Source organism: Artemia sp. Qi Xiang Cuo, chromosome 2 (genome assembly GCF_049724085.1).
Source record: "Artemia sp. Qi Xiang Cuo chromosome 2, ASM4972408v1, whole genome shotgun sequence".
Taxonomy (NCBI): domain Eukaryota; kingdom Metazoa; phylum Arthropoda; class Branchiopoda; order Anostraca; family Artemiidae; genus Artemia; species Artemia sp. Qi Xiang Cuo.
Window position 1 is genome coordinate 88,834,374 of NC_142795.1, and position 27,805 is coordinate 88,862,178.

The 27,805-nt window shown below is 34.6% G+C and overlaps 1 protein-coding gene across 6 annotated transcripts in view; it reads right to left on the reverse strand.

The window, feature by feature from the left end:
* Window positions 1–27,805, reverse strand: part of LOC148955763 (uncharacterized) — a 280,415-nt gene that overhangs the window by 217,024 nt on the left and 35,586 nt on the right. For 3 of the 6 annotated variants that reach the window (XM_089104165.1, XM_089104158.1, XM_089104179.1), the window contains exon 2: window positions 14,070–14,147. The exons of 1 other annotated variant lie outside the window; for it this stretch is intronic. The gene's annotated coding sequence lies outside the window, so the exon portion shown is untranslated. Of the gene's footprint in view, window positions 1–14,069; window positions 14,148–19,805; window positions 19,905–27,805 lie in introns of those variants that run through there. 2 more of the 6 variants (XM_089104171.1, XM_089104163.1) reach the window with 1 other exon arrangement.

Sequence of the window (27,805 nt, forward strand, 5' to 3'; positions counted from 1 at the left end):
GGAGCACGTTCTCCCAGATTGCCTTGGGTATCTTCAGATATCCACACTAACGGCGACTTAAGGATAAAATATTTTGACAAATATTTATCCCATTAGATTCTTGGTGTTGATAATCAATACAAGCGGCATTGCAACTACTAACTGTGTTCGTCACAACTTCGGTAAAGATGATCAAGTGATTTTGGGCCCTATTGGTAGATATCGGACGGGTATCCGATCTTGGAAGGATCTTGAGAGAAAGGATTTTGGGAGGTTGAAACATTTAATATCTTGGGATCTTGGGAGGATCTTGTGAGAAAGGATCTTGGGAGCTTGGAACACTTCGCAACGTAGTCTGTCGTAATTCCTTTCTTTTATCATCGTTGTCCAATGTGACTAACCAGCATGCTCTTGCAAGTTTTCTTCGCATACCCTTTCTGCTTAAAGTTCAAATTTCACTTAAAGTAACAAGGGTTAAAATAAAATATTTTTGTACCCCTCCCTCGACCCATTTTCGGTCTATTTATGCCTGGAAACCGGTTAGTGAGATTTTCTTTTGACTGTTTCAGAATTACGAAGTTTTGAGGTAATGTCATATTTTCGTCATTGTTGCTATGTTGAACGTGATAACAAGTCACAAAAACTGATCAATTAAACTTGACAATGCTGCCTGTATGTAAAAATTAAACATTAACAGTCTGATGAATCCCAAAGATAGCTATACCTTCAAGATAAAGCTACGCCTTCTTAGGCTATTTGGAGCCATATATTCATAGGTATTTAGCTGTAAATGCTTGTCTTTATCACTAAAAATTTATTTTCTGATTTTACTTAATTTTTTTAAGAAGTATATGATTGTAAACGTTTCCATTTGACCAATTCAAACAATTTCTATTTTTATTGTCACTGGTACTTCAATGGCGCAAATTTTAAAGTAGCAATGTTAAGTCATCCTTGACTTTAGTTTCAGCCAAAAGAGTGGACTCGTTTGATTTCACTATATTATATACAAATATACCAATTAATTTAGTATTTGTAAATTTAAAAAAGTTTATTAAGAAAGCTTTTCTTTTGCGTAATTCGGCTTTTTTTAAAAATTGATAAGTAAAATAAGAAGGCGAAATGGACTAATTACTTTAACAGTACCACTAGTGCAAGATGTTATAGCTTAAATATGATTCACGATCTACTAGAATTTGTTTTGTTTAATACTTTTATAAAATTTAATGGTAATCTGTATAATCAAAGTATTGGAATTCCTATGGGGGGGGGGGGGTAATGCTAGTCCATTTATAGCGGACCTGTTTCTAAGCTATTTAGAATATGATTTTATTATGGCTAAAAAGAATCCAAGTAACATAAAATATTTGCTTTCAAATAATAAAAGGTATTTAGATGACCTTCTGGTGATAAATTGTGCAGATTTTTTAGAGATTTCAAATAAAATATACCCACCAGAGTTAAAGCTGGAATCCTGCATTGGGAATGGCAATTATGATCATTTTCTAGATAGATATTAATGTTACACCTAATAATACATTATTTTTTAAAATATATAATAAAACAGATGACGTGATAAAACAGCTATGGCATGGCGCGCTCATTTTGCCTGGGTCATAAAATTTAAACGCCGAAACCTATATAGGCAATGATTTTTTATCTGAGGAGCCCTGATATGTGGTGATTACTTGGGGAATATTAAAATTTTGTAGACTTAAGGTGCTATGGCTTGGTTTTGGGACATTGACATACTTAATAGTGCTGATTTGGCTCTATTTTCGACTTTATTTTCGGATTATCTGGTTGGATATACTGTTTTGTCCTAGGTGATTGGATGGATAAGTAAGGTCTAGACCTTGTTCAAGTGCTCATTTATCTCAGTTACTAAATTAGGAAGACATTTTTTTTTGTTTTGTTTTACCAAGTAATTACCTGTAATATATTAAAAATTACAAATAATAACAGAAAACAGACATCATAATATCCACTTTTATATTTTAAGTCTTTTCCTTTTTTTAAATTGGCGCCCACAACTGCCAAAAACCGTCCACTTTTATACTTTAAAAAATATATATTATATTGTAAAAAATTATACATATAGACCTTGTTCAAGTGCTGATTTATCTCAGTTACTAAATTAGGAAGACGGTTTTTTTTTGTTTTGTTTTACCAAGTAATTACCAGTAATATATTATAAATTACAAATAATAACAGAAAACAGACATCATAATATCCACTTTTATATTTTAAACCTTTTCCTTTTTTTAAATTGGCGCCCACAACTGCCAAAAACTGTCCACTTTTATACTTTAAAAAATATATATTATATTTTAAAAAATTGTAATATAATATATATTTACAATTATATATATATATATATATATATATATATATATATATATATATATATATATATATATATATATATATATATATATATATATATATATATAAGCACCATAAACTCTTCATAAGCAACGAGAAGTTTTTTCATCAGTCCTCTTTAGTTTTGTTCTCCTTCTTATAACAGAATAACAGCACAAAGACTATTTATTAATAGCTAAAATTTAACAATAAAAATATTCTGAAAGCCGCCTTGGACATATAAAATGTTTTATGACACGAACTAACAAAACAACGATTAAGGCGGGTAGACTTAGTGCCTGTGCAAAGCAGCTGTTTTAATACTAAACGAAAATATAAATGACTTGGGGATCACGAAAAAAGGTGTTTTACTGAAAGATTTGTGGTTAATATAAAACTTAAAACGTGACCTCCGGTTCATGATTTTAATGCTTAATAAACTTGTGTTTAGATATCTAATTTAAATCATAGGGTCATGTGCCTATGATAAAAACAATTCGGGAGAGGAGGGGCAATAATAATGATAAAAAATTTGACAATTTGAATAAGAGTGCCCAGAAACTTCAATGAAGTTTAAGACTTCGGGGGTGTCAGGACCCCAGGGCTTTCTCCCCTCCATACTTTCCTTATTTAATTAGCATTTTTTAAATAGTTTTATATCTTGAATTATGACGAAAATATTTGATATAATATACGTCAAACACTATAAAAAAAAATTGATTTCCAACAAAATGTTTTGCTCGAAATCAAACAAGTAAAAAAAATCTAATTTTTCTGTTGGAATTGTGACTTAATTATTGAACTCAAGCAAGTAAAAAAAATTCTGTTGAAATTTTGACTTGCTTATTGAATTCCAACAAATTACTGAAATTGTTAAAATTTATGCATTTTTCAGTAGAAAAACAAATGTAATTTTGGAAGCAAATAGGTTTTTAGAAAAGTTTTTAGAAAAGTGCAAAGTAAATAAAATAATTCCAAAATCGTTCTGTTTTAATTATCATTTAAATACATATAATGAAGAAAAGCACACGAGAAAAGTAAATTTACTAAACTTAAACCATGTGCTAAAAGATAAACGTTTCCAGAGATCACAAGTTGTAAAAGAAATAGATTTTTTTAAACATAGCCTTGGTAATTTTCTTAATACAAATGATTTCCAACAAATTATATCAATCTTTAAAAATTCTTTTGAACATGTTCTAAGATTATCTAGGGAAAGACTAAACCAAAAATTTTTGCAGCTAAAAAGGGAAAAAGAAAAACAAAAACTATCAATGTATAAGCCTAATTATTTCCCAGGCCCTGGGGTGATTAATTTAAGCAAAAAGGAGTTAACCAAAGAACAAAAGGAAATCCTTGAAAGAGGTACAAAATTCGGACCTAATTCTAAAAATGTACCGACAAAGGAACTTATTTCAAAGATTGAGACAGGGATTTATAAGTTTCCAAATTATGTAAGTAATGTAGATGACTTAAGACTAGCGGTAATGAATATTTTAAAAATTTTTTGCGGTTATCAAGGAAATGTTAAGACCAAAGATATCAAAGTTTTAAAAGATTAAAAAAAAGATGATTCTCTAATAATAACGAAAGCGGGTAAGAGCAATACAGTAGTAATTCTAGAAAAAGATGATTATGATAGTAAAATAGAAACCATTCTAAGTGATACTTCAACATATAAAAAACTTAACTCAGACCCAGACCCAACTGAATTGTATGTTAAAAGATTAAGAAAAGATTTAGAAGACCTTAAAACAAATGGAAGTAACACACCCAGATGTATCACAAGTTCTTTCCAAGGGGATCAGTTAGCCCTAGAATATATGGTTTGCCAAAAATACATAAAATACGTATCCCTTTAAGACCTATTGTTTCAACGACCAATTCACCAACGGTAAAAAATCGAGAAATGGGCAGCAATGACTCTTAAACCTTTATTATATCTCCAAAATTCGTATATAAAAAACTCGGAATTTTTAAAAGATAAACTTATAAGTGTAGAAATATCAGAAGAATCTAGATTGTTCAGTTTTGATATAAAATCCATGTATACGTATATTCCTTTCGATAAATCGTTTAGTATTTTATCCAAAAAACTTGAGGAACGTAAAAATGAGATAGAAGAATTATCTTCGGGAATTGAACTGGAAAAACTATATTAAATTTAGTCAGAATAACTAGCGGGTATACTAATTACTTCACGTTTAGAGATAATTTTTACCATCAAATAAGGGGATTGGCAATGGGAGGGCCTTTAAGTCCGTTGTTAGCAAATATTTATGTAGAGTATTTAGCAAATTTAGCTATAGAAACATATTTTTTAAAACCTAAATTTTTGGGCAGATATATGGATGATATTTTAGTTATTTGGAATTATGGGGAATCACAAATTGAGGGTTTTTTGGAACATTTAAAGAATATGAGAGGAGAATTAATTTTTACAATTGAAAAGGAAACATAGAATGAGTTACCGTTTCTAGATATTTTGATCCATAGAAATGAAAACGAACTAGTGTTTTCAATTTACCGTAAACCGACTAATAACAACCGTTACTTGTCTTTCACATCAAATCATCCGATCCAGGTAAAAAGGGGTGTGGTTATTTCTTTAGTTTATAGGGTATTAAAATTAGCATCACCAGAATACATAAGCAATGAACTAATTTTTATCAAGGATATTCTAATAGGTAATGGCTATCCGGAATTTCTCAAATAATTGAAAAAAGGGAAAAAAAGTTAATGGAACCAGGAATATTAGAAGAAGATGGGTCAAATCAAGAAACAAAGTTCATAACTTTGCCTTTTATCCCAATATTATCACAAAAATTAAGAAGAGAATTAAAAAAACATAATATAAAAACAGCTTTTGAATCAGGACAAAATATAAGCTCGTTGTTAAATAAAGGAAAGACAAGGTACCGAGAAATTTGCAAAAGGGAGTATACAAAATTCCATGCTCTTGTGGTTTTTTTATGTGGGAAGAACACAACAGATTTTAGAAAATAGGCTACAGCAACACAAGAATGCCATAGATTGCGCTCTAAAACAAATAAAACACCAGAAACGTTTGAGTCAGCTGTTACAGAACATCTTTATAATTTTCCTCATCACAGTATTTTATTTGATCAAACAAAAATAGTAGATACGTCTGTAGGACTTTTACAAAGCTTCAGGGAAATTATAGAAATAAGAAAGATAATATATGGGGGTATTAGTATCAAGAGAGATGAAGGGGATTTTAGGATCAATTCGATTTATAATAGTTTAATTAAAAAGCAGGTAAAATTTTCAACCAGTACTATTTTTGATAATAGTTCGGATACGAATGATGACCTTGCGGACAAAGGTCAGACTGGGTTAAATGCTGGGAAAGACAAGGTACCTGGAATATTTAAGTAGCGTTTTGTCATGGTTTACCATGTCACTGTTACATTATCTTGACGTTTCAAAGTTCATTTTGGATTTTTTTTTTTGAAATACAAGATTTGGAATATTTCAGTAGTATTTTCTCATGGTTTACCATGTCACTATTACATTCTCTTGACGTTTCAAAGTTCATTTTGGATTTTTATTGTTGAAATACAAGAGTTGGATTATTTCAGTAGTGTTTGTCGTGGTTTACCATGTCACTGTTACATTCTCTTGCTGTTTCAAAGTTCGTTTTGGATCTTTTTCGTTGAAATGCAAGAGTTGGATTATTTCAGTAGTATTTTCTCATGGTTTACCATGTCACTGTTACATTCTCTTGACGTTTCAAAGTGCGTTTTGGATCTTTTTCGTTGAAATGTAAGAGTTGGAATATTTCAGTAGTGTTTTGTCGTGGTTTACCTTCTCACTGTTACATTCTCTTGATGTTTCAAAGTTCATTTACATTTTTTTTTAAATGTAAGAGGTGGAATATTTCAGTAGTGTTTTGTCGTGGTTTACCTTGTCACTGTTACATTCTCTTGATGTTTATATACTTTTATATATCTTGAAGAGATATGTAAAAAGTTGGGTTAATTTAGGTTCACTGAGTGATGCACCACTCTAAGTGATGCGTCCCGGGGGCATTTGGGGGCCCGGGGCCCTTTGGGGGCTCGGGGGGGGGGGGCTTTGGGGGCTCGGGGGCCCTTTGGGGTTGGGGTAGGGGACCTCACAACACTGTTCAAATGGACCTTGTGTATTATAACGACCACAGAGTTTCACCCCAAATCATCTTCTAAAATGTCGCAAACTGTTTCGCCTAAATCATCTTCTAAAATGTCGCAAACTGTTTCGCCTAAATCATCTTCTGAAATGTCTCAAACTGTTTCGCCCAAATAATCCCCTATTTCTGCGTGTTCCTTTGTTTCGGCATCTCAGCGCTTTCACATTTGAAATTCCCACGAAACCATTTCCCGCGTTAATTTCTTCATCTCATAGGTGTTCCTAGCTACACTATTAAGGTTTAGATAGAATATTAATTTATCTCTGTTAATAAAGATCAGAGAAGGCATATTTAAAAAATAGAATATTCATTTATCTCTGTCACTAAAGACCATTTATCCCTCAGACCTAAAGATCAAAGAAGCCATATTGCTTCTTAATTCCCCTTCCGTGGATCAATAATTCCCCTCGATTATGCAAATTAATTTCTCAGAAATCTAGTTCCCCTAGGTATCATTGACCCGTTAGTGGATCAATAAATCATGAATAAATTATGTGTAATCCGGAGTCGAAAGGCCCTCTCTACTCTTATCTGAATTCATGATCCCCAGACAAGGGTGCTCCAGCTTTATTTATAGACCCCCAGAGACCGGATCTCCTCTTGGTCTGCACCTCCCTTCAAGGAGGTACCCTACACATCTGAAAGACATTCCCCTATCCGCCACCTGGGGACGTGTTGAGTGGCCTTGGGAGGACTCCTATCCAAAATAACAGGCAAATTTATATTTCTTTCTAGAAGTTTGATCACGGATGTGTTTGGTAAGTTCTTTTTTTCCCGAAGAGCAATTGCATCGAACCAATGGTCCTATAATATAGAAAAAAAAAATTTCGCATGCTGAACCAAAGGTCTGCGTTGCGCAGGTTCAGATCTCCTGATTCAATGCCTTCGACCAGGAGTGCAATGCGTGGTTGGGGGCAATTATCCTATGCTTCCCGTGTTTTCCCCCAGATTTCTCCAGGTATCCATTTAGAGCTGGGTTCTGGCTGAGCTTACAGGGTCACACCATTGACCCCCGTTCCAAACCAAATAACCAGCGACACCAGGACTCTACACCATTTATGCGATAACTGAAAGTTTTAGTACCCCACTTTGCGCCGCAGCAAAGGGTCATTTTCTGTCACTATGTGGGGCAAAACAGCAGTGTTGGCCCAAAGAGGGCAAGAAAGTTATCGAATGAAAATTATGAGATACCAAATCAATTTTAAAATATCGAAAACGTATATAGTAAGGTTACAAGTATTAAAGGCCGTAATAAAATAAAACAAAAAATTATGACGGAGAAAAAACAAGGGTAATTCCAGCTAGTGATGAAAAGAAGAATAGAATGCAAATGTTTGGGACGAGACCTCCGACCGAAAAAAAGGAAATAAAGAGTAAAAAATACAAATAAAAGGTCTCAGGACAAAATAAAAACATAACAGACCTTAAACAGCTACTAAAACAAATTTGAGCTGCCCTTTCATCGTTGCTTAAAGAGGACCTCTTCATTTTATGGTTGTTTTTAAGGTTTGTTTTGCTTTATTTTGTTCTGAAACTTTCTATGAGAAATACGTTAAATAAAATGAGTGAATATTCAGATTATCAGAGATTTAACCTTTGACCTCCCTTCATTAGGAAGAGAACATATATGGATGAATATCGGACGAAGCTTGCAATTGGGTACTGAGGGGGAGAGCTCACCCCTCAGTTACTGTCGAGACAATAGCTTAGTCTTAAAAATTAAAAAAAAATTTGAAAGACAAGCCCTACACTAAAAGAGCTTTTTCTCTCAAAGCATTGTGTTGCAAAAGTTGAACTTTGATGCATAGGGTTTGACGCGCGGTAGCCCCCCTCACTACAAGCAAACACCAATTAAATGAATAAACAAGTTTTTTTTTCGAATGAAAGAAGAGCGACATTATTACTTAAACGAACAGATATTATTCTGTATTTGAGGAGGGCTGCCATCTTCTCCTCCTTCCCATCTTTACGCCTGAAGCTTGATCGACCCCTCGATGCTTTTAAAAATGACTACTCAATCCAAGGGCAATTAGAATGGGATTTTTCCCATTAGATTTTTCCATGGTATTTTTCCAATTAGAAGCATTTTTCACAATGCTCATAGTTGTCGCTAAATCATATAGAAAAATTTCTTTGAGTGTATACTCTTTCATTTTTTTTTTTTTTTTTTTTTAACTGTAATTAACATAATACTTTTTTGATATTTTTTAACTTAGAAAAGTACAGTATGTTATCGTTCGTCTGATTTTGGAAAATTTTGTTTGAGACCGTTTAGGTCTCATTGTTTTAGACCCCTTTTGTTTAATGACACCTAATTGATACTAACGTCGGTTTTGTTAGGAAAACTCGTTAATTTAAGTTTAGGGATTTCTGTTTTCGCTTTGCCCTTGAGATATGGTCCAAGAATGTGCTTTGTTACCCTTGTAATTTATCACTGTCGTAAATAAATGTTTAAAAGAATTATCATATATTTAATAAGAACTCGTTTTGTTTTGACGTAACATACGTAGTCATTTTACTAACATTAAATGTCTTACCTACAATAATAAATGGAAAGCCCATACTTCGACCACCTCCAGATTCTTATACTTAAAGAGTTGGAAGTCCATCAAGTTTTGCTTGGTCATCTTTGGATTTCTGTCCGGTAAGATTTATTCATCATGAAACGCACATACAATAGGGCAGTTTTTTCTCACCGAGTGGCAACTCTTGTAAACTTCGCAAAAGAACGGGCTTAATACTATATTTTACTATTCCCCCAAAGGCTCATTGGCCCGTAAAGAAGAAGGAAGACAGACGAGTCGCTTACTCAGAAAAAAAAATAATCACTTACAGAGAGGAGCAAAAAGGAGAAAAAAATAAATAAAAAAAAGTAATAATAATGAACAAATAAAATGAAACTATAGAACACAAAAACCAAAAAGATTGAATAGACTAAATTAATTAAGTAGATTAAATAGATTCCAATAAAATAATGCTACAGCCATCTTCCTGTGAGAAGTTCGCAGTACACAGAATTGAAACTTGGACTTGTAAGGCTTCTCAAACTTGTAATCTCTACAATAATAGAAATATCAAACCTTTATGTTCTTGCCAGAAACAAGTAGAACTTATAAAAAGGCTTCCGTTTTGGCAAATAAAACCTTCCAATTTTAGCTTTGTATTTTCGTAGTAATCATAGGAAAAACGAGTCTAGGAGAGGAAAGCTGGTTCAATTTCTGTTAATAAAAACACAGAGTCGTTACCGGCGATTTCACTGACCCAGGTTAAAGGAATGAATAAAGTGGCAGTTCATTTAACATGTTTCTTCGGTGTCTGTAAGCCCCTCCCCTAAAAGTGTGGCTGTAAACATTATTAGCTTAGCTTTAGGCCCGAGCCACACTAGGCGTTTTTTTTATCAAGCGTTTCTCAGTGGTGTATAGTATATTGCAACTTACGCATTGGGGGGGGGGGGGTATACAAATGCTCGGTAAAACAAACGTCGATGGCAGCAACGAAGCCGTCCAAAATAAACGACAGTTTATTTTAACGCCTGCGCCGAAATAGTTACCTATGAAACCAAATAGAAGCGTACACACTCAACGCCCATTATCGCTGAAAAATGTTGATGAGAGGGTGTTTGCAGACGGTATGTTAAAAACAAACACGAAATTGGAAGTCGGAAATGAATTTCTTTTCCTAGGAAGGGGGAGAGGGCAATTGTAAAAAAAAAAAGAAGCAAGATAATTCGATTAGGAAGTGCCCAGATTTTCAAGGAAATTTGAAGTGTCAGGGGTTTTGGCCCAAATTAACCCCTGTCTTCGACCCTAGTCAAATGAGAGAAAATTTATCATAAAAAACAATGAGTGTTAACACAATCTATTATGTGCCCAAAACTAGATACTAGATTCAACACAATTTGAATTCAATTACGTTAAGAAAATTTCAACCTTTTAATTTTCAGAATATCATTTAGTTTACCCCCCCCCATTTCTGTTCCTGTAATAAATTCATACGAATATGGGGGGAACACAATGTATTTTTCAATGTGTAAAGGGGGGGGGGGCAAATTTGTCGTTTTCTCCCAGCCAATCACCCAACTTCAGCTCTGAAATAACTGTGCAATGTTATGAACCAAATATCTGAGGTCTGAAGCCAAGCAAGTTTTCTCATTAAGCCAATTTCATATTTTCTTGGTAAATATAACCTACTTTGTCTTAAGGCAAGCCAAGCAAGTTTTCTCAATAATAGTTTCAAATATGTATGCGATGAGGCTGCTTTTGATAAGTGTCTTTTTGACAAAACAGACGTTTTGTTACTTTTGGCATAAACCTATGACCTTGCAAACTTGATGTTTACGTTAAACAGTTCATCAGACGTTCGTTAATGTACATTCGTTATAAACACCTTAATAGCCTATCATGTTTAAATCACTTTTTTCAAGACACGTAGAACAATTAGATCATTTAGAGAAAGTGAATGGAGACATTTATTTCCAGGTTGCGGAAGAGAAAGGATAAGAAAGATCTAGCATTCGGTGCTTAAACATCAAACACGAAAAAATGGGAGCGTGAAAGAATGAATAAGCAATTTAATTCAACAACATCCGTATTACATACATTCCTTTAATCTTTTGAGAAGTATAAGAGTCGTCCTTTGACATAGAGGTTGTCTTAACCCCATTTCCGACAGGAAAAGATGTAGCTAGGCTAATTTAACGTAAAACACATTTTCCAATACGTCGCATTGCAGACAATCAATGTCGGTTCTGACCTATCGTGCGCCTACGGCAAAATCTTGATTAGTACCACCCCTATGTCTCCCAAAAATCATCCGGCTAAATTTTGACAAGATCTTCATTTATTAACAAAATTATTTTTGGCACTTACGTATTATAGTGACCACATCACAGAAGTTAAGTTAATTTAATCTTTACTGGTACATTATGCGGGCACCGCGAAAGAAGTAAAATTTGGTTAATGCTAATGAAATAAAATAAAATAGGATGAATATATAATAATTTAGAAACGAATTTGGGCAATATATTTGCACATTAGGGGTGGGGGGTAAAACATAGCATATATTAAATACGTAACCTAACCTAGGTACCTTCCCCCCCTATACTCCAAAAAATATCTTTTCAATATTGTAACTCATTGAGAAACCACGGCTTTGGGATCATTTATCTATAGCGGTCTCTTGCAAATAGCCCGCTTGACGGGTTTCGTGACTGGTTTCCTTGATACAGTATATAGCGGTGGGCCCGCAAAATGCACCAGTACCATTGAATCTTAATGGAATTTACCAAAATATGATAAAAAATACAATACTTTAGTATCAAAATTATGGAAAATACAACAAGAATTACGGAAAGCAGGCAGCCCAGAAAGCATTATATCAAATACCGAACCTAATTTAACCAACTCTATATATTACATATTTAATCAAAATATACCTGCATAGGATTTTATCTCGCTCATGTTAAGCTGATTATCTCCGAGTGTACGCAGAAAACCGGTTTCATTACAGATCAAGAACAAAGTGTGGTCGCTACAACACGTAAGTACTTTAACTTCCGATAATTAGTTAATTAGTAATTTACTACTTAATTCATTATTTAAATTATTTAATCATTATTATTTATAAATTTTTTAATTTATTCTGTTTTTATTACTTAATTAATAGATTAATTATTTTCATTCACTGCGCCCTCAACTTTATTATTAAAATTTCAATAATTACAAAATGATTATAACCGTTAGATTAGTTGTTTGAAATTTTACGCCCCAAAGGTTTCTGCGTCCGGGGTAAGTGTCTTCTCTGTCCCTCCCCTATAACCACCTCTGCATACAATGTGTCAATTTGCAAAGGGTTCGCGATCCGATTCCCTAAGAAATACATCATTTGACTTGTCTGTGCAACACGTGCATCTGTACAGCAAATAAATTTACAATATAAATATACTCGCCTTCTTCCTTTTAAACTGCTGGCTAATTTCGTTACGCAAAGGCAAATTATTAGGCCCGTTTTTTAGCGCTAAGATCTTACATCTTTCTGCAAAGATTATCGTTTTTTAACTCATCTTTGTTCTAAGATCTTACAGCTCACTGATGTTAGCAAAAAGTGCGAAGGCCGCCACTTTGCCATATGGAACAATGATGAGAGAACTTTGATGATCTACTCATCATTGTTCTCAGACCGCTGATCAGAGCAGAATGATGACAGACGTTTGCACAAAAACGACCAAAGTTGTAAGATCTTTGTTCAAAGATTTCACTTTTAAGCGTTTTCTGACAAAAGACGTAAGATCTTAGCACATTGATGAGTGAAAAAACACCCCTATTATTTGGCTAACCATGAATTTTATCTGTTTTGATCAGATGGAAAACGCCAACGACACTTGACGGCACCTGTTCCCGCCAAACTTGAACACGGGAGGAGGACAATTTTCACCTAAAACTGCCCACAGTATAAGGATATAATCCCTTTATATATTTCCCCCTTTATACATATTTTCTTTACTGTGGAAAATACCCAACAGCGAAATATGTAAAAGGGAACTGTATTTGTGTTTTACCAGTTTTCGCTTACCACTGTTTTACCAGTGTTTTGTGTGTGGCCACGCGGATCAGGGAGGGGAGTCACAGCAATACAATGGAAGTTATTTTTTTGCCCACCAAGTTCTGAAATTCAAAAATACAGTAGAACTATCATAATAATTTGGTCTTTTTCTAAGAATGTAGAATTTTCTGCAATTCAAAAAAAAACTATAGCCAATAGAAACAACGAAACCTCAATTATCTAAAAATGAAGCCTCGTTCAAGAGCGGAAAATACCACTTATTTTACTTAACCGCCACTTTACCATTTACCGTTCCAATTGCTGAGCACTCTTTTAGATTTTCCTTCACCGCATTATTCCTATATTGTACAATCCCTAAATTTTGGATAAAAATGTCTTTTTTGGTATTTTTATTGAAAAATTGAAAAAAAAATTACCCTCCCCCCAGATTTGAAAAAAAATAGTTTTTTAGTATTTTCTTCAAAAATAGAAAAAAAATGGCGACTCCCCCTAAATTTAAGAAAAATAAATGATACTCCTGTATTATTCAGAACACACTCGAGAAGTTGCCTGAATGACCTATGAAAACCAGTTTCATGGCCACACAGACAAATAGTGGATGACGGAATGCATTGGACTTGTATAACTTGGGCTATATATTTGCACATTTGGGGGAGTGGGGGTAAGGTTAAATTAGGTTACTTTACCCCCACGCCCCCCTAATGTGCAAATATATAGCCCAAATTATATTATTATACAATCTAAAGAATTATGTTTTCATTATATTCTGGTATATTTCATTAGGATTAAACTGACTACACTTCTCGAGTATGTTACAGGAGTACCAAATAAATTTTTCGTCCCTTAATTAGAAAGATCAAAACAAAATTCCTCTCCCCCTATATTCTCTTGTATGTACGCCCTGGAATACCTTTAGCAGGCACAGCTGTCAAAACGACAATACATATAAAATTTTAAACATTAACATGAGACTTACCTTTATCCCCGAATAACTCGTCTGATCCTTCTTCAAGGATTTGGACTCTAAACACTTGCCGAGGCCAGAAATCAAGACCTAAAGAAAGATTCTGTTTACGCTTTTGCGAAATTTAAATTTCATCAAATGATATGTTTCATAATCTCCTCCGGACTTGTTCAAACTCGTATAATATTTGCAGTGCTTCAGTTATATCCGTGATTTTATGAGAAAATAAACTAACGCCCAAATGGGTCAATCTCAACGTTCTTTTGATTAAAACAGACGTCGGACAGGTGTTTATTAGCTTTTTTGCATACTGATCCGAAGAAAATCCAATTTATTTTTAGGAAGCAATATTAGACGAAAACGGAGCATGCACTGGAGAAATTTTTAATGGTTTTCAATATGAAAAATATTTGGTCACACCGAGCAGAACAACAGAATTCAGATTGTTCTTGCCTATAAAATGTCAACTTTTGTGGGGAGGAGGTGAGAACCCCGTACTCCACGCAAGAGCAGAGTTCTAAGAAAACAATACATTTCGAAATATTTAAGAAGTGTGCAGTTGTGAAGGTAAAATAGCACACATTTATAAACAATATATATATATATATATATATATATATATATATATATATATATATATATATATATATATATATATATATATATATATATATATATATATATATATATATATATATATATATATATATATATATATGTACTTATTTAGTAGCCGGGCAACACGCAAGAAGTGAAGTTTGGTTAATGCTAATGAAATAAAACAAAATATACATGATAAAAATATAATAGTTTAGAAACAAATTTGGGCTATATATTTGCACAATAGGGGGGTGGGGGTAGCCAAAAAGTATCTAAAAGTTAACAGTTGCTAAAATATGTACCTTAAAGTAGCAAATTGGCAATTATCCTTAAAGGTTATAAAAGTTCACAAACAATCGGGAAGGTCATTCAATCAGAAAAAAAAACTTTAAATCAAGCAAATATTTTATCAGCTAAATATTCATAAATAAGATTCAGCACGGGTACCAATAATGCCTTGCAAGACTAAAGTATATAAGTAGCCTAACATACACGAAGGGTACATTAACGTACCTAAGTTTTCCTCAATTTATGAGCACTTCTTATTCAAATTATCAAATAAAATTATTTTTAATTATCCCCCCCTCCCCCCCAAAAATACTACCTACGTACCTGCACATAAATTAGAAAACATTGCAAACTAAAGAGAAAAAAAAATAATACCCTTTTCAGGCATAAGGCGCATTTTCAAGAATGCTCCCACCTCATCTGTGGAAACAATCTACAGAATTGCATAATGTAAATATATCCTTGACTGCCTTTTTTCCAAAATGGACTATAATACTTAAAAAATATACAAAATCCTTTACTAATACACATTTTTAAATTCTACTTCTTCGACTACCTTTAAAGGGACGGGGCCAAATATTTTCTTAGTACATACAGGACTTTTGTAGGACCTGCACTAAGTGGGGAGACACCACCATTCACCATTCTAATTTTTTATGAAAATGTGTGCCAAAACTACAAAATACTGATTTTCCATCGGCAAAAATTCTTCAAGAAAAAGATTCATTTCAACCCCATAATGAGTCGTAAATATCTACAGTCCAGGCCGAATGTTTTTTTGTCAAAGGCCATACCTTCTCAATCAGGCTACTCTTCACCATCCCCTCATACCCCATATGTGCCTGAAGATCCTATTCCAGGAGAATTAATCATACAAATAAGACTTTTTAGGCAGATTAGATCCTCTAGAGGTGAATTTCAAGAAGACTACTGCAGAGAATATTTTCCCTACCGCTTCCCTAACGCCCCATCCCCGCCTCAATAAATGCAATAACGCCCCACCCCCGCGCTAAATACAATTGATTTTCAGTACTGAGGCCCAATAAAAATCATCCTTTCTTAAAGAGAATTGGGTACTCTTGCATTATATGGGCCTTTATACGGAAACCAGTCACGAAAAACCCGTTTTTGACGGGTTAACCGCTATAGAGTAATACAATGACATCGTGGTTTTAATTGCGTATACGATAAACTGTTGTTTTTTTGGGTTTGGGGGGGGTACCTAGGTTAGGTTAGGTAACGTATTTATCATATGCTATGCTTTACCCCCCACCCCACCTCCTAATGTACAAATATATAGCCCAAACATGTTTCTAAACTATTATACATTCATCCTATTTTATTTTATTTCATTAGCATTAACCAAACTTGACTTTTTAGAAAGGCCCATATAATGCAAGAGTACCGAGAATTGTTTTCATTGGATGACAGTGACGAAAAGCAATTGCAATTGATAGCAATAAGCTGTAAGGAACGCGGGGATGGTACAAAAAATAACACAACAATTATTTCAACGCATATATTCGTTAAAAAGTTAAGTCATAGCTGGCTATCTGCCATATCTTTGAAGTCTTTGTCTCATATCTCCTTCTTTCTTTCTTTTTTTTTACTGTCAAGATTTACTGCTGTGTACTAGATGCTATCTGGCAAGCCGGAAGGTTTACCCATATACGGTGTTCAAAGACAAAAGAAACCAAATTAGGTCAGTTTCTCAGCTTCATTGAAGTTTAGTTCACTGCTTCTTTCATAAGCAACACGGTTTATATTATGATTAAATAAAAAAAACAAGTTTTTTTTAACTGAAAGTAAGGAGCGACATTAAAACTTAAAACGAACAGAAATTGTTCCGTATATGAAAGGGGCTGTCCCCTCCTCAAAGCCTTGCTCTTTACGCTAAAGTTTGTTATTATTTTAAAAAATAAAGTTGTGAGACAAAGTCAAACTTTTGATAGCTGTCATCAAGACTAAACTTGATGAAACTTATATATTTGAAATCAGTATAAAAATACGATTCTTTTGATGTATCTACTGGTATCAAAATTTCGTTTTTTTAGAGTTTCGGTTACTGTTTAGCCGGGACGCTCCTTATTTACAGCTCGTTGCCACGAACTGTTTGATTATCGAAACAATAATTTTCAGAGGCAACACTCCAACATTACCTACACTAAAGAGCCACATTTCTTATTTTTTTCTGGGCATATCATATAGAATGAGAAGGGAAAGAGGGGAAAGAAGGGAAAGGGGCTCGTTCGATAGAAATGAAGTTTCTAGTTCTCTTCTTAAGCATCAAAAGTGATTAGAGGGCAATCAAGCCCCCCCCCCATAATTCTAATGATATCTGATCAAAATTGTTAGTTAGCTTAATTTCTAAAAATATTCGAAATGTTGAATAAATATATAATAGGGGGTAGTGTGACCCAAGAGCCCCTAGGGCAAGAGCTGTAAATAATACAAATTACTAACTGTTAATACATGGTTTTATAATGGAAATAGAGTGGATTTCTTATGTTGGGTGTAAGATTGCTTTGAATTTTTAGGGATTGTACCGGGATCAAAAGATCGAACATTTTGTAGTGAGAGGGGGGAGGGTTAAGGGACTCAGAAATGGTACAAAAAAATGTTTGTCCCTGACCAGTTTGAAACTAACAATTGTAAGTCCTTGGGCCAAAAGAATTCTAGTGTATAAAAAATGCTTCAATACACGGTACCTTTTTAAAAACTTTTTCACCTTGTTTTTCTCCGAGATTTCTCCAGGTATCCATTTTGAGCTGGGTCGACTCTAGCTGAGCTTACTCCCCCAAAACTAAACCCATCAAAGGGCCTAAAACTTATTTTCCTGACCACCTCGTATGTGCCCGTTTCTGTTAGCCCTCTCCCTGTAAACCCCAAAACATTGGATCAAAATCTTGATATAGTTTTTTGATCAAAAACGTCGAAAGGATTAAAAATTATGCGTCCATAGTAGACAAAACCTCCACAGCCCCAGAGGCTATGTGCCTTAATTATTAAATTATTCATATTTCAGTACTTTTCTATTATATAAAACAAACTCGAGAAAATAAAACCTATTTTAACCTAACCAAGCATATTTAACCTAATGAAAAAAAAACGAAATATGATGAAAATAGAAGAATTTATTAGCAAAATTGTGGAAACTACAACTTGAAAATATGCTCCCAGAACGTAGAAATGTCCTCAGAAATGTCGTTAAAATGAACTAGGCCTTCTGCCTTTACTGTCACCTGCCACATGTACTCTACTAAGTATGAATGTAAATTATGGCGGGATATACTTAGGTGCCGTTTGTTCCTCCGCTTTGCGAAACCCCAAAGTATCTTTATTTTATGGGTAGATGCGCCGGTTTCTGGGTCGACAAAATTATTTTTGTGGTTCACTTTCAAAAGAGGGAAACCTGCTTGTTCCAGGTCAGTTATGGTGTAGCCCTTCCAACAATCTGAATTGATCCTTGAACATCCATGGTGAGACACAATATTATATCACTAGTCAAAGCAAACCAAGCGGTGTCCTCATGAATCGCGTTAATAATGAGCTAAAATGAGCTAGGTCAAGAATCGTGTTAATAATGAACTTTTCTTTGTCTTTGAGACGGTCAGCCGACGTCAAAGCTCTTAATTTAATAATTCACAAATGACCTTCACAATTTTGCTATTAAAATATTCTATTTTAATCACATTTATTGTCACAAAACTTCACTTCTCGAGTGTGTTTTATATAATAGACAAGTACCCATATTTCACATATAGGTTTTAGTAGAAAAGGGAGTCATTTTTTGTCTTAGTTGTCCGATCAGCTAGAGCTTCTTAAGAGATCGTTCGCTAGACCAAGATTCCAATAGCTCCCAGGGATAAACTCTAGAAACAGCCGGTGTACCTGAGCAAATGAAAAAACGCTATATGCAACAGAGTTTTCGAATTATTTATCCGTCTGAAAAAGGTCCAATAATTTGCTGGTAGAAAGCTTGAAACTTATATCCATAAGCTGATGGATTAAGGGAACCCTTATGCACAGACAAAAAAAAAATGAAAAAGTGTGTTACGCCAGAGAATTGACCCAAAACTTGTTTTTCTGATCAGCTAGAACTAGGAAATATTTTTATACAGCCTAGTTACTTGACACTGAATGTTTTGATCATTCCATACCAGAAGAATGTAAGAAATGGGACACACAAAGGCCGTGTCTCAAAATTTGCCTCTCCAATCAGCTTGAAAATGACATTCATAAGCTTCATGGCCAGGTGGATCCATATGTGGAAAACAATTTGAAACTAATTTTGAATGTGTCGGTCGTGATTTCCAAAAAGGTTTGAAACTAACAGGACAGGGCCAGGCACATCTGAATGAAAGCAAAATATTTTGAAGGTTGGTTCGATTTATATGTGACACTTCAAACTGGGACAACAAATTTTGTTGTCTCAGATTGGCTTAGACTAATGGGCGCATGTGCACAGAGAAAAGGGAACCTCAAAATACTTTCACAATATGTATAATTGGCCAAGGAGACCTTAAAAATAATAATAAATAAAAACCTCTTTATATCAATTGTTAGCTCGAAAAATTCTTTTTTTTTTACTCTGACTTGCTTTAAAACATCCGGCTATGCATGAAACCTCAGTTAAAATTTCAGAATCAAGAGAAACTAAAAAAAGGCGAAACAAACTTGACTATACTAACCTGCAATTTTTTTTTTTTTTTTTTTTTTTTTTTTTTTTTTTTTTTTTTTTTTAAGACAAGAAACTGTGATCCTTGTTGATAAAAGACATGACCATGCATTTAGTAAACATTTACAACAAAATACAACATAAAAGATGTTTTAATACATGGTGAATTAAGATATGTGTACCCTGTAGTAGCACAGTGGATTGATGCCCTGCTTGCCAATGTGAGGCCAAGGGATCGGTCCTGCGGCAGCAAGGTCGGGTGACTGGCTTGCTACTTTTCCCTGTAAAAAAAGACTCAGCAACTGAAACGTCGATTTGACGATCTCTGCACCAGCAATGGCACTAAAGGATCTTTACTATTTTTCTTTTAAGATACGCGTATATTCAAGGGTATCTACAGGGTATCTCCAGCCCTGTAGAAGACGAACAATGATATAAACAATAAAGAATGATAATAAATCAATATGAATTCATATATATATTAAAGGGAGGGAAGCTTAAATATTTACAATAGAGGGCTTTTAAAATTCAAATTCCTATAGGCTATGTTCTTCAATTTCAAAGTGTTTGCATCAGCGTTTTTCAGGGGGAACTCTAAGGGGAAGTTATTAACATGCACGGTTATTTTCAGATACTCTTCGGGGAGGAAATGACGAAGGAATCAGATAAAAGCAGTTCATGTGGCATATGTGTATTTAAAGGGTTGATACAGTTTTGCAGCAAAGAGGAAGAATCAGAGTTGCCAACCTGTGAGAACAAAAATCACCAGATTTTAGCAATTTTTTGGTTGATTTAGTGATTTTCTTCAATAATCTAGTGATTTATGAGCTGATTTAGTGATTTTATTTTAGGCAATACAAAAACCAATAGAAATAGTGATAAATCACTAGGGGCAGTAACCCTGGAAAGAATGCACTCAAAATGGGTAGTGTATTTTTTCAATAATTTCAATGGGTAGTGTATATTTTCAATATCCATAGACAAAAAGACGGTTCAAGTCATGGCGGAAATATTAGTACAGTTCTTAGTCAAAAGCATGCTTAAGAATGATAATATTTCTCTTAACAATAAGGCAGAGGTAACGCAAGACTGATTCTGAATTGTGTTTTCAGTTACCAAGCCATCTGTCTTTTTTTTTCATTTGAATGAGAATAATGGTGCAATTACTCAGTAAATGTGACATTTACTGGTGGTATATTCTTAATAGCATTTTGAACTACTTTCATTTTAATCAAGGTAGGATGTACATGATAAACCCTTCAAAAACATCTTCAACAAATACAGTATATGAGGAGTCAGGATGGGCCTTCACCGTTGTATATCCCGAAATGTTTACAATTACTCTATCAAACCTCATATTTATCAATTAGACCACGATTTTTGCATTTTACGAATTCCTCCCCCGCCCCAAATTATACAGGCGAACGTTTAAACTTGGAAAATATAATAAAAGCCTACTGTCAACATTCGCAGACATTTTTTTTTCCGACGACAGAAACACAATAGTGAGGGAAAGAAAATATTCGAGTTTTGGCGTCCTACATCTCAAATTTTACAAATTTTAGGGGTAATAAGTATTACCCCTGGTTAATCAATGTTTTATGTCAATCCAGGCGCGTGGTCTAGAATGTTATTCCTTTTCTTGGAGGGGGGGGGGGTAATAAAAACAAACTTCAGAGGGGGGGGGAGGGCAGTAAAAGGTGAAAAGAGAGAAATTTTTAAATCATTTTACCGAAAGTTTAATTGCATAATTTCAAAAAGATGTGTCCAGTTATGCCCTTATGCCTAGTGGTTTCGGGTGTGGCAGGGGCGTCGTTTAGGGGGAGGGTGGGAAGGGGATCAAGTCCCAATAATTTGAAGAAAAAAATTATTACATAGCCCATGCCCTTTGACTATCCGGATATGGACCCCTCTTGCCCCCTTCCCCAATAAAAATGCTGGAGATTTGCCCCTGAGGTGTGATAATTAAAAAGGTGTGAAGTGGCATTTTAGAAAAAAAAGACGAAAATTAAAATTAAAAAAATAATTAATTTAACTAGTTAAATTAAATTAAACCTACCATCTCTAACATACACCTACCTACCATCTAAACTAAAAATATATAATATAGGCTACAATTTTCATATTTTGAAATAAACTGCTGGCGTCTAAAAAGATGCTACTCATATGACGTTAGACAAACTTTACACGGCTAAGGTTACGTCGAAAAGATATATTTTGATTGTGAAGTTTTGCTCATTTAAACTTAATTGCGCAGAACTAAAATATTTCACGTAAAGGAATTTAGATTATTTTGATTATGGACCTTACTGTCGATGTTAGATAAAATATTTTGATAGCAGAGTAATCTATTTGCCCCTGGCACCTTAAGACAATCCAAAGGTAATTTTTCGCTGGCATCTTAAAGCTTATTTTAATAGCTTTGGACCATGCTTTATTTCTATTACAAGCTTACTCAAATACCAATGGAAAACATTTAATGATCCATTGAGCTAAAGTTTATCATAAGATGCCGTGATACGCCACAGTTTTAGGCAATCATTTTGATCATTAAAAAAATAGATTTAATCTGTGCAGAAGTTTATTACAGTGGAAAGAAGGATCAGCTCTGACAATTACGTTTTGCTGTGAAGGGGAAGGAACAATTAGGATTGTATTTATTCATAGTTAAGACCGTATCCGTGATTTTTTTTTTTTGGGGGGGGGACAAAAAAAAACGAAAAACACATGAAAAATTGTTTAAATGTTTTTTTTACGTTTTTACGAGTCTGACAAAAATTTTCGTGACGCTCCCAAAATTTGTCCAGGTTGACACGGAACTTATGACAAAGTGGATACCCTTTATTAGGAGTTTTAAAAACTCATATCCCAGGGGTAGGAAGCATGAAGTTACGTGACATAGAATTTGTTTACTCAGGCAGGAAGGATGGGGTACATAGACAGGGAGTAGGGCTCATGATGAATAAGGAAGCTGTTAAGCCTTGTTTAGGGTTGGAAAGCATTAATAATAGAATACTAATTGCTCATTTAATGACTAAAAAGTTCAGGGTATCAGTTATAGTAGTATACGCCCCTGTAGAACCGATAAACGGAGATACTAGTGACTCAGTCTGAGGTTGAAGTTGAGTCTGAAGTTGAGTTTGGTGCTCCTCAAGGTTCTGTTCTTGGACCGTTTTTGTTAATGACCTTATAGTTGCGGTTATGAATCAAAATCCTACAGTTTGCTGTCGCCTATGTCATCCTGAATCTTTCAATGCTAAAAAAATCCATCGTTTTCGCAGGATTTGGACACTCGTTGCTTTCGCTGATGACAGTGCTATTGGTACTGTAGTAGGAACTTAGTCTGAGATGCTTCCCAAATTAGTTGACCTTTTTGAGAGAGTCGTTCTTTGGTTTGATGCAAATTGCCTTGCCCTAAATGTTGCCAAGTCAAGTTTTTTAATTTTTTCCCGTATTTCTATGGCGTGCCCTGAGTTAAATAATATACAGCTTTAAAGGGGCTCTCTCAGTAGACCTAAGGTCGGTATGTCCAATTTCTCGGTATTCTTCTCGATGAAAACCTTTCATTCAAGCATCATATTGGACTAATTAATATGAAGATCTCAAGGAGCCTTGGAATTTTGAGGAAGCTAAAACACATTTTACCTGGATCAGTTTTAAAAATTCTGTTCCATTGCTTAGTTCAGTCCTACGTCTCTTATTGTCCTACAATATGGATGTCAACTTTCTCTTCTTTTTTGAAACCACTTTCTAAGTTATATGATCAGGCAAGAAGGCTTATACAGGAAACAAATTGTTCTACAACTAACCCAACTAGCCTATTACTTGATTTGCAGTCTCTCTACACTCTTTCGTGCGCGTCTTTCACTTTTCATCAAATTTATGGTGATGTTCCCACATCCCTTCAAACTACTCCTACTTTCGTCACTGATAGGTCTACGTATCATCTTCGCAATTCAAGGAATATTAATATTTTATTTACTCCATCGGTGAGGTCTGACTTTAATCCATTAACTGCTTGTCATATCGTTTGGAATAGCCTACCTGAGTCAGCTCAAGAATGTCACTCGTTTGGTACTTTCAAAAGAATCTTAATAAATTTTTTAATTTCTTTATTTTTCATGTTTAAATATATTTTTGTTAATTTTTATTATTATTGTTTGGGGGGGGGGGGTGACACTAGCATGGGTTGGAAACATTTGTTGTGAGGGGTTTTGAGTTTGTATAATATTTTTTTTTTGTGGTTTGGTTTCAAATATAGATTTGGAATTTGGTTTATTTTATTGGATTTTCCTACATCCTTTTTTTTTGGGGGGGGGGGGTCATAAAATCGCTTTTTGTTTGGGTATTTTAATTATTGTTTTTTTTTCTCTTCTTTGTTTTGTTTTGTGCGTGTGTTGAGTCTTTGAAAGGTTGAAATGCAATGCATTATATTGAAAATACTTGTATTTGTTTCTTTTTTGTTTCTCCCCTGTTTTTTTCCTGGTCATAGAGCCTTACGGGGGAGTTTATATTGAACTGTATTTTGTTGTGTTTATTAATTGAATAAATTGATTGATTGATTGATTGATTGAGATGAATTTTACTTACAGTTACAGAAGCAAATATACAGGGTCCCAGGTAGAAACAGGATATTTCTATTGGAAGATTTTAACGCCCGTATCGGTAGAAATAGAAATAGATGGTGGCTTAGTCAAGATAAATTTTGTGTAGGAAAAGAAAACAGTAATGAATGCAGACTTTTGCAATTTTGTAGGTATAACAGTTAAGTTATAACCAATATGGTGTTTGGTCATAAAATGGCTCATAAGTTAACATGGTATTCACGTGATGGTAAGACAGCAAACCTTATTGATTATGTTATAGTAAACCGAAGACTGACAGGATCAATACAAGATACTAGGGTATATAGGAGTGCCGTTATTGATGTTAAAAGTAAAGATCACTATCTAGTAGTGTCAAGGGTTAATTTAAAGCTGAAATATCGGCAGGATAACTACATCCCGGGAAGTTATGATGTTGGTAGACTCCAGGATGATAATTTGAGAGAAACTTTCCAGGAACAGTTGAATGCTAAACTTAGAGTTTAAAATTTGAGAATGTGGAAGATGGTTGGAATAATTTTTGAAAAAATAATTTGTGAAGTCGCTGAAGTTGTGTTAGGGAAGAAAGTCAAAACTGCAGCTAAAAATATTAGTGAAAAAGCTTTATGTTTAATAGAAAGGAGAAAGGACTTGTACAAGAATTATCTGAGTGATAGATCATATGAAAACAAAAAGGAATATAAAGAAAGTAAGGACAGTTTTAAAATATAAACTAAGGAAATTTGAAGTAAAGTCCATGGGCAAAATTGTCAAGCACCTGAGAGATAGAGGTGGAGTGCATAACAGTAAAATATAGCTCTTGAATGTTAATAAATTGAAAGGAAGGAGTCTATGCGGACTATGACAAGTTAAAGATAGGAACGGGGCCTCAATTAGCGATAAGGAAAAAACTAAAGAGAGATGGGCCGAACATTTTGAGAATTTGCTTAACCGAGATAGAGTTGCAGGACAAAATATTGAAGAAAATGAAAAAGTTTGTGATACCTTGGATGTGAAGGAACATTTATTTTGTGAGGAATAATTAGCAACAGTAGTAAAAGGATTAAAAAATGATAAGGCCCCTGGTACTGATAGTGTGGTAAATGAGCTTCTTAAATATGGTGGCTATGATGTTAGAAATAAGTTACTGAAAATTATGAATATAATTTTTGAAGAGGGGGAAGCATCTAAATATTTTAGGCAAACCCTAATTAAGTCACTTTATAAGAAAGGTGATAAAAGTGAGTGTGGTAATTATCGATGCATTAGTCTGGTCTCTGTAGGTAGTAAATTACTTAGAATATGATACTTTTTAGACTGAGAGATGCCGTAGACAAAGTTTTAAGAGAAGAACGGCGCAGTTTTAAAAAAGGTAGGGAATGTGTCAATCAACTTTTCACTCTTACGCTAGTAATGAAGAAATGCCCGATTTTTCAAACACCTTTGGCCCTCAGTATTATAGATTATGAGCAAGCGTTCGATTCTGTTGATAGAAGAGCTTTAGTAAAGGTTTTACCCTTGTATGGTATACACGACAAATACATTAAAGTGATTAGTGCTATGTACAAGAATAACACTGCTGCGGTTAAGGTAGAAAATGAGGTTAGCAGCTGGATTTCGTATTATATCAGGAGTTAAGCAGGGTTGTGTTTTATCCCCCTTTAAATGCATCAGATGGGCTTTGTTTTAAAGAACACGGAAAAGGCAATGGGAGAACATGGAATCAAATGGGGGAGAAAAACTTTTCTGGACTTAGATTATGCTAATGATTTAAGCATCCTAGATGAAAGTGTGAGCAAAATGAATGAAGTTTTAGAGGTTTTGGGAGCTCAGGGTGCTAGAATAGGTTTGAAAATTAATGTTAAGAAGACTAAGTCATTAAGGATAGGAATAAGTGAAGATGAAAAGGTGACGTTGGGTAATGAAAAGATTGATCAGGTTGGCAGCTTCACTTACCTTGGTAGTATTATTAGTAAAGATGGTGGGAGCAGTGAAGATGTTAAAAGTAGAATAGCCAAGGCTCAGGGTGTTTTTTCACAGTTAAAAAAAAGTTTGGAAAAATAGGAAGATAAGTCTGCAAACCAAGATTAGAGTATTACAAGCTACAGTGATGACAGTGGTCAAATATGGCTCTGAAGCATGGACGCTCTGAAAAGCGGATGAAGATTTGCTAAATGTTTTCCAGAGAAATTGCTTAAGGATTGTTCTGGGTACCCGGCTGACTGACCATATTTCAAACAATAGGCTATACGAAAAATATGGTTCAATACCGCTCTCTAGGGCTATAACGAAAGAAAATTGAGGTGGCTAGGGCACGTTGTGCGGATGAAGGATGACAGATTGCCGAAGATTATTCTTTTCGGCCAACCGTCTAGGGCTAAACAGAAAGCAGGTCGTCCCCGTCTGGGGTGGGAGGACGTCATAAGGAAAGATTTAAAGGAAATGGGAACTTCGTGGGCGGGTGTAAAAAGGGAGGCTTTGAATAGATTGGGGTGAAGGAGAAGCGCGCGTAGCTGCGTTGGCCTCAGGCGACTTGGTGCTGCGGTGAGTTGATAGTAGTAGTAGTAGATTCTAATAGTCAGTGATCCAGGGACCGTTATCTTTCAAGGGGTGGCTCACATTCGCTACAGTTTGTTTGAGGGTGGATTCTAGGGTAATCGGGGGCGCGGATAACGAATATCGGGGTGCACAAGTTCGCAAGCTTGTAGAACATGGTCACTGTAGCCTATAAATTCAAATTAGGCCTATAACGACGTCATACCGCTCTTGATTTTATTTACACGGTAAAATAAACTGAAAATTATACAAACTTGACATATTCTGAATCCTAAGAACATGTACTTTCACCTGTTTTTTTTTTTTAGTTTTTCCCCACAACCTTTATTTTTGTATTTTAGTTAACCCCTACTTAATTTTGAAAACAAGGTTTTTTAATATAGTTTTTCCTAGTTTTTTCGATTTTTCTGAAATTTTTGCAATAAGGTTTTTATAGAAGGCGTTGTCGTAGAAACTTCAAAACAGGCTCAATCGATTAGAAATTAAAGGGCCAGTGCCCTTTTTAATAGTCGAAAGTGATTGGAGTGTAACTAACCCCACTCCTCCCCCCCCACGCCCATCATTTCCCGAAACACATCCAATCAAAATTTTGAGATAGCCATTTTGTTCAGCGTAGTTGATTTCCACATAGAAAATACATTTTTGAGGAGGACACTCCCCCACAACCCTCAGGGCAAGGGATTTAAGTTATACCCTGGGGGCATATAAGGTTTTTATAGAAGGCGTTGTCGTAAAAACTTCAAAATGGCTCATTCGATTGGAAATTCAAAAAGCTAGTGACCTTTTTAATAGTCGAAAGTGATTGGAGGGCAACTAGCCCCCCCCCCACGCCCATCATTGCCCCCAACACAACCAATGCAAATTTTGAGATAGCCATTTTGTTCAGGGTAGTTGATTTCCAGATAGAAAATATATTTTTGTGGAGGACACGCCCCCACAACCCGCAGGGCAAGGGTTTTAAGTTATGCCCTGGGGGCATATAAGGTTTTTATAGAAGGCGTTGTCGTAGAAACTTCAAAACATGCTTTTTCGATTGGTAATTC